Here is a 12,578-nt window from a genome sequence, read left to right on the forward strand (position 1 = left end):
ATGATGAACAAAATGTAGGTGCCTAACTATAGTTAAAGGAGCTTTGCACTGACATTTTGGAAGCTGTGCGCGAACGGGATGCACCGTCCTCTCTATAACTGTGAGGTGAGGTAACTAAGAAAAAATGTGAAGTAATGACTGGTAGTCATGCAAAACACACCAATACAGACCATTGTGCTGTGTAGGACTTCAAAGCGCCATGAGTGAGTAGCAAAAACAAACAATGTGAAGTAACTTTTGGTCATGCAAAGCACTCCAATATTACCCTCTGCCCTGTGTAAAACTTGAATATGCCATGGCCGCCATGAGCCCGACTTAAAAACAAAAGAAACAATGACAAGTAACTTTTAGTTATGCGCCTGGCTCCAATATTGCCAATTGAGTTCTGCGGGAACTCGATCGGCAGTATTGAAGCAATGTGCATAACTACCAGCTACTTGTTATTGTTTCTTTTGTTTTCAAGTTACGCTCATGGCGCTTTCAATTTATATACAGCGGGAACTGGATCCGCAGTATTGGAGCGATTTGCATAAAGGGCTCCAATACTGTCGATCGAGTTCCTGCTGCAGAATTACAGTAATCTTTAGAACATATGGGAGAGCAAATGCATTTCAGACGGGCCAGGTTGGGCGGTGGAGCCTCTGCGCGCCTACTAGCTAGAGTACAGTAATCCATCGCTAAATGCAACACGAACTGCTGTCTGCTGGTGAATGGGGCCTCTGTTGTAGACTTGACCCACAAAAATGAGCCACGGAAGAAGCACCCAAGGTATGTCTCAAACACTGTGGAGGCACACACTCTGCAACTTGTCACATGCAGGATTTCCAAGGGCGATGGCCGCATATGCGCAGGGCAGCTGACAAAGCTTCTGAGGTGTGCGGGTTAAATGCTGGCAAGCTCCTCTGCAGCACGAGAGAAGTGCTCTTGAGTCTCCCCAGAGCGCCGCCGAAGGGAAGGAGAGGCCTCAGTGCAGATACCGGCAGGCCTCAGGGACTGGGCCCGCCTTCCTAGTTCCCCAGGTGGGTGCGGCTGCACCAAGCTAGAGTTTCCTCTGTTCGTGGGTTCTGCTCGCCTTGTCCTTCATGGTGGCGGGCCCCTCTATAGGGATTTCGCACAGCCGAGCACCCTCTTTTGTTCTGGGGGGTTACGGCGTGGGCTGTGGCATATTCCCTTTGGTGCTGGGTGTCCAATGATGATTACCCTGTCTGCCCCGTCCGGGCGGAAGCACGAATGACTCAGGGTTTCTCTGAAGTCCTGCAGGCGAGTCGTGCGGTATCTGGCTAAAGTGACTTGTGAGCTGGACATGCCAGTGCCACCTCCATCGGTGCAGTGCAGGAATGGAGCAAGGCATCAGACATGCGTTTCTCTTCCAAAAACCCTTACCGTGCGCTGGATCATAAAGCGCACACCATGTAACTAGCTTTTAGTATTAAAGGGAATGTAAACTGAAGCGCGCATCACACGCTTCTCTGGGGGCAAAGCTCTGGGGCACACAGTAAACCAAGTGATTGCAAAGTGAGTTTAACCCCTTGCTGGCCCCTGGGAGAACACTGGGGGACACACAAGGCAGTCAGCAGTAGGAAGGCAGAGCAGCACAAACTCCAGTAGTCCAGATGGCAATCTTCCCTGGCAGCACTGCAGTGCTTTGGTGTGCAGAGTCAAGGAACAGCTGGCATCACGGCAAAAAGCAGACAAGCCATCCAGTGAGTCTTTTATGCCACCTAGCAGCAGCAGGTAGCAGGCCAACCACAGAAGAGCAGTCCAGATAAGTCCTGTTAGAAATGGGGTCTTTGGTTGGCAGTCAGGTTACCCCCTGTCCAAGCAAGGACCCTCTCTCAAGTCAGGGTAAGTCACACACAATCCAAATTATCCTGTGCCCACCCTCTAGTAGCTTGGCACTAAGCAGTCAGGCTTAATTTAGAAGGCAATGTGTAAAGTATTTGTGCAATAAATCATACAATAACACAGTGTAAACACCACAAAAATACACCATACAGGTTTAGATAAATTTAGAATATTTATCTGGATACAATGAGGTCAAAACGATCAAGATTTGATAAGTACAGGTTGAAATATCACTTTAGAGAATGATGAAAAGAGTCTTAAGTTCTTAAAAGCAATAGGTGTCTCTTGCATGCACAAAGGACCTGGTTTGAGTCTAATTTATCTGCAAAGGACCGCAGAGGAGGGGATGCCTGGAAAACGGGGAGGTGTGCATTGGTTTCTCCAGGTGTGCACAGAGGATGCGTTGGTATTTTTCACGCAGTCAGGGCCTTGAGACGATTTCCGGTGCACAGACTTGGATCCTCTTCAGGATGCGGGGTATTTGGACGCCCCGGGGATGATGCAGAGAAATCCTGGGCATGCAGGACGAAGTCACAGGAGCTGTGTCGATCCAGTGGGCAATGTGGTGAAATTTCTGTTGCACAGTAGGCGCTGCATCGATTCCTCTCGCAGGAAGTAGGGCTGCGTTGTTCCGGCTCGGCTATGTGTCGATCCAGTGGGCCGTGCATCGAAGTTGCGGTTGCAACGCCGGTTCTGCGTTGATCTCCACTCTGGCTGCGTCGTTCCGGTTTGGCGTGCAGTGTTTTTCTCATCACGATGCAGGCTGTGCGTCGTTTCTGGACGGCTGTGCATCGAAATTTCGCCACACAAGGAGTTCTTTGCAGAGATTAAGGGGGTCATTCCAACTTCGGCGGGCGGCAGAGGCCGCCCGCCAAAGTTCCCCCGCCAGAAGACCGCACCGCGGTCAAATGACCGCGGTGGTCATTCTGACTTTCCCGCTGGGCGGGCGGGCGACCGCCAAAAGGCCGCCCGCCCGCCCAGCGGGAAAGACCCAGCAACGATGAAGCCGGCTCCGAATTGAGCCGGCGGAGTTGCTGGGGTGCGACGGGTGCAGTGGCACCCGTCGCGATTTTCAGTGTCTGCTAAGCAGACACTGAAAATCATTATGGGGCCCTGTTAGGGGGCCCCTGCACTGCCCATGCCAGTGGCATGGGCAGTGCAGGGGCCCCCAGGGGCCCCACGACACCCGTTCCCACCATCCTGTTCCTGGCGGTAAAAACCACCAGGGACAGGATGGCGGGAAGGGGGTTGGAATCCCCATGGCGGCGCTGCTTGCAGCGCCGCCATGGAGGATTCCTATGGCCAGGGGAAAACCGGCGGGAAACCGCCGGTTTCCCTTTTCTGACCGCGGCTTTACCGCCACGGTCAGAATTGGCCAGGAAGCACCGCCAGCCTGTTGGCGGTGCTTCCGCGGTCGTTGGCCCTGGCGGTCCATGACCGCCAGGGTCAGAATGACCCCCTAAGTCTTTTTGGCCTTGAGATTTCAGAAAACAGGAGGCAAGCTCAATCCAAGCCCTTGGAGAGCACTTCTCAGGAGAGCCGGAGGGCAGCAAGGCAGCAGGACAACAGCAGGGCAACAGCAAGGCAGCAGTCCTTTTCAGCAAAGCAGTCAGGTGAGTCCTTTGGGCAGCCACGCAGCTTCTCTTGGCAGATTGCAGGTTCTGGTTCAGAGTGTCTTCCCCAGTGGTATCTTGTTCAGAAGTGTCTCTGTTGGTAGAGTCAGAGGCCATATTTGAATGCCCAAATGTGTCTTTGAAGTGGGGGAGACTTCAAAGAGTGGCTTAGAAGTGCACAAGGTCCCCTTTCAGTTCTATTCTGTCTGCCAGGGTCCCAGTAGGGGTCTTGGCAGTCCATTGTGTGAGGGCAGGCCACTGTCCTTTGACATGTAAGTGTCAGGCCTTCCACACTCCCAGCCCAGGAAGACCCATTCAGTATGGAGATGTGTGTAGGTGTGACTGAGCATCCTGTGTTTGAGGTTGTCTAAATGAAATGCACAAGGGAGCTCTCAACTAACCCAGCCAGACATGGATTGTAAGGCACAGAAGGATTTAAGTGCAGAGAAACGCTCGCTTTCAAAAAGTGGCATTTCTAAAATAGTAATATTATATCAAACTTCACCAGTCAGAAGGGTTTTGTATTACCATTATGGCCATACTAAATATGACCTTGTTATTCCTTTCAGATCAGAATCTGCCACTCAAACAGTATATGAGGGTAGCCCTAATATTAGCCTATGAAAGGAGCATGCCTCACAGCAGTGTAAAACGAATTTAGGACTTTTACACTACCAGGACATATAAACTACAGAGGTACATGTCCTGTCTTTTACCTACATAGCACTCTGCCCTATGGGTTACCTAGGGCCCACCTTAGGGGTGACTTATGTGTAGGAAAAAGGGGAGTTTAAGGCTTGGCAAAGTACTTTTAAATGCCAAGTTGAAGTGGCAGGGAAATGCACACACAGGCCTTGCAATGACAGACCTGAGGCATGGTTAAGGGGCTACTTATGTGGGTGGCATAACCAGTGCTGCAGGCTCACTAGAAGCATTTCATCTACAGGCCCTGGGCACATGTACTGCACTTTTGCACTTTACAGGGGATTTACCAGTAGATTAAATAAGCTGATTGGGTATGAACCAATGTCACCATGTTTTAAAGGAAAAAGCATATGCACTTTAGCACTGGTTAGCAGTGGTAAAGTCAGCAGAGTCCTAAAACCAGCAAAAACAACATCTAAAAAGTGGAGGGAGGCAGGGAAAACGTTAGGGGTGACCAACCAAAGGCTGTCAGGTCTAACAAGTCCTTTGGGAAGTCCAGCAGTACATCTGACAGAGGTTCAGTCACAGTATCAAAAGTGCTCTGAGAATCATGGGGTCAAAGCCCCTGTACTTTTTCTCAAAAATACCTTTGTTCAAGGGGTAGCTTCATGGGGACCCTTTCAAGTGAGGCACAAACCCCTTTAAATCCAACCCTGCCTCAAGACATCAGCAGAGTGTAATCCACCCATGGTGAGAGGGCAAGGCACAGCCTATTCACATGTAAGGTGTAAACAACCCTCCCTCTTCCCAGCCGAGAAGGACTATCAGTATGCAGGTGTCTTTTCTGTCACACCCAGCCCCTCCTGTGTGATTGCTGTCTGGAAAATATGCACCAAGTGGAATTGTCACTCTGCCCCAGACATGGATTGGAGTCATGCTGTGAAGCACTAGTGTTATAAGCACAGAGAAATGCCCACTTTCTAAAAGTGTGCGAGGGCAGGACACAACTTATACAAATGTAAAGTGTGAATTGCCTCTCCCTCTCTCAGCCAATTAAGACTATCAGTATGCAGATGAATTCAGATGTATCCCCTGTCACACCCAGCCTGTCATACCCACTTTCTAAAAGTGGCATTTTCAAAATAGCAATGTAAAATCCACCTACACCAGTAGGCAGGCTTTCTTACTACCGTTCCAGTCATACCAAACATGCCCATGCTAATCTTTACAGATCAGAAATTACCACTTAGACATATATAAGGGAATTCCCAATGCATATCTGTGAGAGGAGCAGCACTCATAGCAGTGATAAATGAAATAGGTTGTTTGTCACAACTAGGACATGTAACACATAGAAATATATGTCCTACCTTTTAAATACACAGCACCCTGCCCATAGGGCTACCTAGGGCCTACCTTAGGGGTGTAGCAAAAAGGGAGTTTAGACCATGGCAAGTATTTTCACTTTTCAAGTCAATGTGGCAGTAAACTGTGCACCCAGGCACTGCAGTGGCAGGCCTGAGACAAGTTTGAAATGCTACTTCTGTGGGTGGTGCGATCTACGCTGCAGACCTGGGTATATGGTATACCACTTTACAAGGGCGTTACATGTGAACTAAATCAGCCAAAGAGGTGTAAGCCAAGTATACCAAGTTTTAGGGTAGAGAGCACATGCACTTTAGCACTGATTAGCAGTGATAAGGTGCATAGCGTCCTAAAGCCAAGAAAAGGAGGGTTGGAAAAATAGGAGGATAAAGGCAAAACATTTGGGGATAACCTTATGGAAAGTGCAATTTCCAACATGCCCCAATGCCTAACTTTCAGGAGCAGGCATAATACCAGGTGTACCTAACTGGAGATATTGTGGAGAAAATAGCTTAACATTACTAATGGTGGTCAAACAAAAAACTGCAACAATGATTTATTAGTTGCACATCTCTCTCAGTTTCAATGACAGTATCACAATGGTGCTCAACACACTACCAAACATCTGTTTCCAGGATGTAGATGTTTTAGGCAGAGAAACCTCTGCCATGAATAAAGAAAAAGTAGTGGAGCACTCATAACAATTATAATACATGATCAGTACATTGCAATCCAAGAACATATACTATTAACACATATGGTGATGTCTAGTGTAGAAGCTGCAAATAATGCCAAAAGGAATCACACAATCATACCAACAAAATGATCTTTTTCTCAACTCTCACAAAAACACGAACATCACATAATTCCTCAGAACAAACAAGAGAAATGTACTGATCATATATTGTAATTGTTATGAGTGCTCCGCTACTTTTTCTTTATTCATTAATAATGGTGGTCCCGATTAGACCATGTGCAAGTGCACATATTGTTTCTGTCATCCAGACTTCCATCGCCCAAGGTTTTTAACTATGTGACCACCAACCGGACCCTGCAGCCGAAGTGGCCACCTTTTTGCAGATTATGTGAGTGCTAAAGTTAGCTGGATCACTCCCTGCAGGCAGTAGAGTCACTGTCAACACTCCTGTAAGCTGGAATTTAAACGGTGGCAATCCATTTGCATATAAAAAGAGCACCCTTGCCAGTTCATGTGGGTTTGCCACAATATATTCTTTGAGGGCCCAGGCAGGGCAACAGTCAGAGACAGAAGCCTACTTAATATAATATGATCCCTCTAGGCCATCTGGACTGTCTTAGAAAATGGCAATGTCACCACCAACGACCCATCTGGACAGCTGCCCCCCCTTGAGCCACAGCTTGCTATGTATGAATTTTCTGGAACCTTCTACTAACTCTCTTACTCTATAGGCCATCCTGAACAGCAACACCCCGAAATCAGTCTGGCAAACCTCCAGAAGTCTAGAGACTATGTTGCCCAAAACAGTGTATATCTATCAGTCTCCTCATGTCATAACCTCTTCCTCCATGCCTTTGCCAACCGTTTAGACCCTTCTTAATCAAAAAGGACTCTGATCAATCATTGGGACCCATTAATGATGAAAAGAAGGAAAATGCTGCCACATGCTGCCTGTTGTAAGCCACAGATCAGCCATCCTGCCTAAGTAAAGTGAGGAATGCGACCCAGACATGACCCCCCACCACCTTGCCCTAGAAATGAGACAGAATTCTGAAATGTCCCCTCATAGGCTCTTATTGAATGTGGCGCTAAACTGGCTGCCACAAAGTGTAGTAGGACAGGGCAACAGGCTTCCACAGATGGTCTGGGAATTTTGACTGTCTCTCTACTGCTTCTGGGTGGAGGCTGCAGAAGCAAGACAGGGAATCAACAGAGTTATTCAATATTCCTTGCACGTGCTTAGCCTCAAACGTTACATAACACTTTAAGCACAGCAATATCAATTCTTTGAGCAGTCTTCTAGCTAGCTTGCTGTTAGTTTATGGATTCCACTACAGCAATGTTGTCCGATCGAAAAACAACTGACTGGTTGCAAAGCTGGCTAGACCACACTGTTAGCGCAACACACTCTGTGGGCCATTGCTGAGCACATCATTCTGAATCCAGAATTGCCCCAAAACCTATGCTCCCAGTTGCAGCTGTGAAAAGGCTCAATTCAACATTTGAAATGGGAGCAGTTGGCCACACCACTGACCCGTTGAATTGCTGCTGAAAAAACTCAGAAATTCTCAAATCCTGTTTTTGTGTATGGCCTGACATTATTTGTTCTATCGATCTAGTGAATGGGCGCTCCATGGGTATAATGTGCAGTGTAAAATTCAGTTGCTCCACCAAGACCTGAAATTTGTTAGGTGTCACATTTCTAGCTCCCAGGTAGACAATTAAACTGTTCCACTTATCCTCACGTAGCATGCATACTCCTGCAACCAAATACAGCTCTATACCTAGGAAAGTGATCTTTGTGACAGGACCACACGTTTTGTCTTGGGCTTAATCGACACAGAAACTATTACGAAATTTAATAGGCTTCTAGAGGGCCTGGCTCCACAGTGAGGATTGATGGGTGGGGCTGAAACAAGAAGTCATCCAGATAGTGAAGAACCCATAGAGATCCTGTTGCTCCCTTGAACACCCGCACGAGGAAGGAACTCAATTTCTCAAAGTATGGGCAAGAGACAGAGCACCCCATTGACATGCATTTATCAAAATAGAATGATCTCTCAAACTGAAAGCATAGCAGGTGATAATCCTCAGGATGCACAGGCAATAACCTAAGAGCAGAATTGATGGCTTTCACCAGCAGTGCTCCTGGGTTCAACTTCTGTGGCATAGAGATGGCTTGATCAACGAAAACGTATCTTACTGACTCAAGGAATGATCAATGGCATCATTGACAGAACTCCCTTTAGGGGTTGAAAGATTATGGATCAGGCAAAATTGACTGGATTCCTTCTGTGGCACTACCCCTAGCAGAAAGCATACAAAATTCTTGAAAGGAACTTCCCTAAAAGGACTCACTACGTTCTCCAGCTTGCACTCATTTGCAATTGTTTGCTTGGCTATGTCCTTGTTAGCCTGAAGAGACTATGAGACTCCCACAACACCTTCAACTGGGATCCTAAAGCTTGCAAAAAAACTTCCTACAGTTTCTGCGCTGTCCATTTGTTGTCTTAGTTGTTCAGCCAAGGGATCGTTACCTCTAAATTGACCAGGGACAACGTTTTTTTAAAGGAAAACCTGCACCAATGTTTCTGTTGACCTTTGATCCTGCCTTTCTAGAAATGGTTGAATTCACATTGGTCAAGCATACCTCGTAAGGAGCAGCTGTGCTCAAATTTGCAGATACCTGGTGGCCTGGTACAGGCTTTCTTGTTCTAAGCCCAGTAGGGCACTCTTTATTTGCTTCCCCTTGTGATGCTGATGATGGACAAAAGGGCTAGTATGTATAAGCTTCCGGCTTCATGTGGCTCAGCCATGCACTGACATCAGTTTGATCCCAGAAGATTGTTGGGCACGTGGCTTTCTTTCTCCTAAATGCTCTATTGTGGTCTTTCCAAGTATTCTCCCGAAACTTGTCATAAGCACAAGCAGTCTTATTCTGGTAACATGACAATTGCTGGAGAGGGAGAGAGTGTGGTGTAGTGTAACAGCTCGAGCTGCCAACTTAGGAACCTGGGGAACCAGATTTGAGTCTCCGCATCGGCATAACATCCTGCCAATCTGAGCAAATCACTTAATCTCCCCATGCCAACAATTCAGCATTGTGAGATCCTCGCAGGTAATTTGCAGTGCTTTACAAAGCTTGGATTTATTTATTTTACCCAAGCTCGGGGAGTTTTTCGCCCTTAACTGCAAGAAAATTTGTGAATCCTTTCACACAGTTCACCAATGTTTCGTCCACTTTCTGCCTGTGATGTGTGTGAGGCAAGTCATTAGACTATGTGAACTCCTTGCACCGCTTAGCTCTTCCCTCTTCACTTCAGCTGAAAGATGTCTGCCTAGCTGGTCATACTCAGTACCGCATAAGGTGGTCTCCTTGCTCATGCCTGTTTCCCAACTGACACACTGGATACAACAGATAGCGCTGCCTGAGCTGAGAGTGGCAACAGGCACAACCACAGCCACAGATATTGCCCTCTCCTGAGAAACCAGGACTGACTGTCCTTGTCCCTGTTTGATTGCTCCAAATTAAGCAACAAGCCACCTGGCCCTTTCCAAACTGTCTCCCTCGCTTCCATCTGCAAACCCTCCCCCAATGAGAGCTGCCTTAGTAAACCACAGCAAGACACTTGCTAGATTGGCTACCAAGTCAACCTGCTGCCCTGGCTGATGTCCCATGAAACTATGACCTGGACCGGTATGCCTACTGCCACTCTCACTGCCTTGCAATTGTCCACGTTCTGCACATTGCTAGACCTCACAGCAAGCCCACCCATCGGAATCAGCCCAGGCTGTGACTGCTCACCATTGCTGATCCACAGGCCCAGCTTCCATAGACAAATCTGGCTGCTTCGCTCTCTCCAACTCATCTCTAGAAGGAACACTGTGGGCATCCACCATCACAGAAAACCCACTCCTTTCTTTACCTTGCCTACTGCTAGGCTTTTCAGGGACCAGAAGAAATGCTGAGCTTGGTGGGACTCAGCTCTTCTCTGTCTCTCCTGAACCTCTACCCTGTTACCAGAAAGTAGCGTTTAACAAAATAGTTCTAGCAATTCATCCATCGAGTCAGTTCTGCACATAAACAACTCTATGTCCCTATCCCTTTTAGTGCTGCTAGAGAGCCTTCTTAATTTACTTTGGAGGCATGGTTAAGGCTTAATCTCAAGTAACACTTGCCTATAATAAACACAACATTAGTACCACAACACCTGCTTTTTTGCCAAAAATCCCAGCAATATACTGCCAATCAAATCGTCGTGGTCAGGAAACCCTCACCCAGCAACTGTTTTCTCGAAATTTTAATACAGCCTCCCCAAATATTGTACCCATCCTAAAATTCTCTTTATACCCACTCCTTCCCTCCTATGTCCAGACTCTTGGTTGGGGGTTGGTAATGTTCCAATCTTAACTGCTGTGAGCAGCAATCCACAAACTGAATCAAGGAGGGAACCGGGGGCAACTAGGCCAAACAACCCAGCCACCAGCCAAGGGCCGGCCCACCAGGAGGTAAAACAGCAAAATCATCAAAGACAGCCTGTCAGGGATAAAGTAATTAATGAGCACCAAGGGGAAATTCCAAGGCCTGGAAATAAAAACCACCTAGAGGAAAATGCAAGGCCTGCCCACTTCCGCTGGTCACAAATTACTGTGCAGGGGGAAGTGACTCAAAGCAGGTTACAGATGCAGGCCCCGCCACCCACTATAAACAAGCTATAGACAGAAAAGTCCCAAGAAGGTGGCCTGTTAATTGCTAGTCTGTGTCACAGAATGAAACCCAGTAGAAATTGTGCCCAGTGTGATTTGGAACAGCCACAGTGCTCCTGATCCAGGAGCTTTGATGTGCCACAGCCACTCCTGCCAACAGGAAATAAAGGCGAACAGTGGACAAAAAGGCAGTTGTGCCACAGTGGCTCCTGTTTGTCGCTGTGGCTCCTCTCAGCAGTGCTCAGTGGATCGTGATGTTCTTGCAGCGAGGTGGTCAGGAAAGAGGTTAGGACCCACTGTAAGGAAATGCCTCCTTGTCATGGCTACCCCCTGACTTTTTTCCTTTGCTGATGCTATGTTTTGATTTGAAAGTGTGCTGAGGCCTGCTAACCAGGCCCCAGCACCAGTGTTCTTTCCCTAACCTGTACTTTTGTTTTCACAATTGGCACACCCTGGCATCCAGGTAAGTCCCTTGTAACTGGTACCCCTGGTACCAAGGGCCCTGATGCCAGGGAAGGTTTCTAAGGGCTGCAGCATATCTTATGCCACCCTGGGGACCCCTCACTCAGCACAGACACACTGCTTCCCAGCTTGTGTGTGCTGGTGAGGACAAAACGAGTAAGTCGACATGGCACTCCCCTCAGGGTGCCATACCAACCTCACACTGCCTATGCAGTATAGATAAGTCACCCCTCTAGCAGGCCTTACAGCCCTAAGGCAGGGTGCACTATACCACAGGTGAGGGCACCAGTGCATGAGCACTGTGCCCCTACAGTGTCTAAACAAAACCTTAGACATTGTAAGTGCAGGGTAGCCATAAGAGTATATGGTCTGGGAGTCTGTCAAACACGAACTCCACAGCACCATAATGGCTACACTGAAAACTGGGAAGTTTGGTATCAAACTTCTCAGCACAATAAATGCACACTGATGCCAGTGTACATTTTATTGTAAAATACACCCCAGAGGGCACCTTAGAGGTGTCCCCTGAAACCTTAACCAACTACCCGTGTAGGCTGACTGGTTTTAGCAGCCTGCCACACTCGAGACATGTTGCTGGCCACATGGGGAGAGTACCTTTGTCACTCTGTGGCTGGTAACAAAGCCTGCACTGGGTGGAGATGCTATCACCTCCCCCAGGCAGGAGCTGTAACACCTGGCGGTGAGCCTCAAAGGCTCACCCCCTTTGTTCCAGCACCACAGGGCATTCCAGCTAGTGGAGTTGCCCGCCCCCTCCGGCCACGGCCCCACTTTTGGCGGCAAGACCGGAGGAAATAATGAGAATAACAAGGAGGAGTCACTGGCCAGTCAGGACAGCCCCTAAGGTGACCTGAGCTGAGGTGACTCTAACTTTTAGAAATCCTCCATCTTGCAGATGGAGGATTCCCCCAATAGGGATAGGAATGTGACCCCCTCCCCTTGGGAGGAGGCACAAAGAGGGTGTACCCACCCTCAGGGCTAGTAGCCATTGGCTACTAACCCCCCAGACCTAAACACGCCCCTAAATTTAGTATTTAAGGGCTCCCCTGAACCTAGGAACTCAGATTCCTGCAACCTAAGAAGAAGAGGACTGCTGAGCTGAAAAACCCTGCAGAGAAGACGGAGACACCAACTGCTTTGGCCCCAGCTCTACCGGCCTGTCTCCCCCCTTCGGAAGAAAACTGCTCCAGCGACGCTTTCACCAGGACCAGCAACCTCTGAATCCT

This window comes from Pleurodeles waltl, chromosome 5 (assembly GCF_031143425.1).
Source record: "Pleurodeles waltl isolate 20211129_DDA chromosome 5, aPleWal1.hap1.20221129, whole genome shotgun sequence".
NCBI lineage: Eukaryota > Metazoa > Chordata > Amphibia > Caudata > Salamandridae > Pleurodeles > Pleurodeles waltl.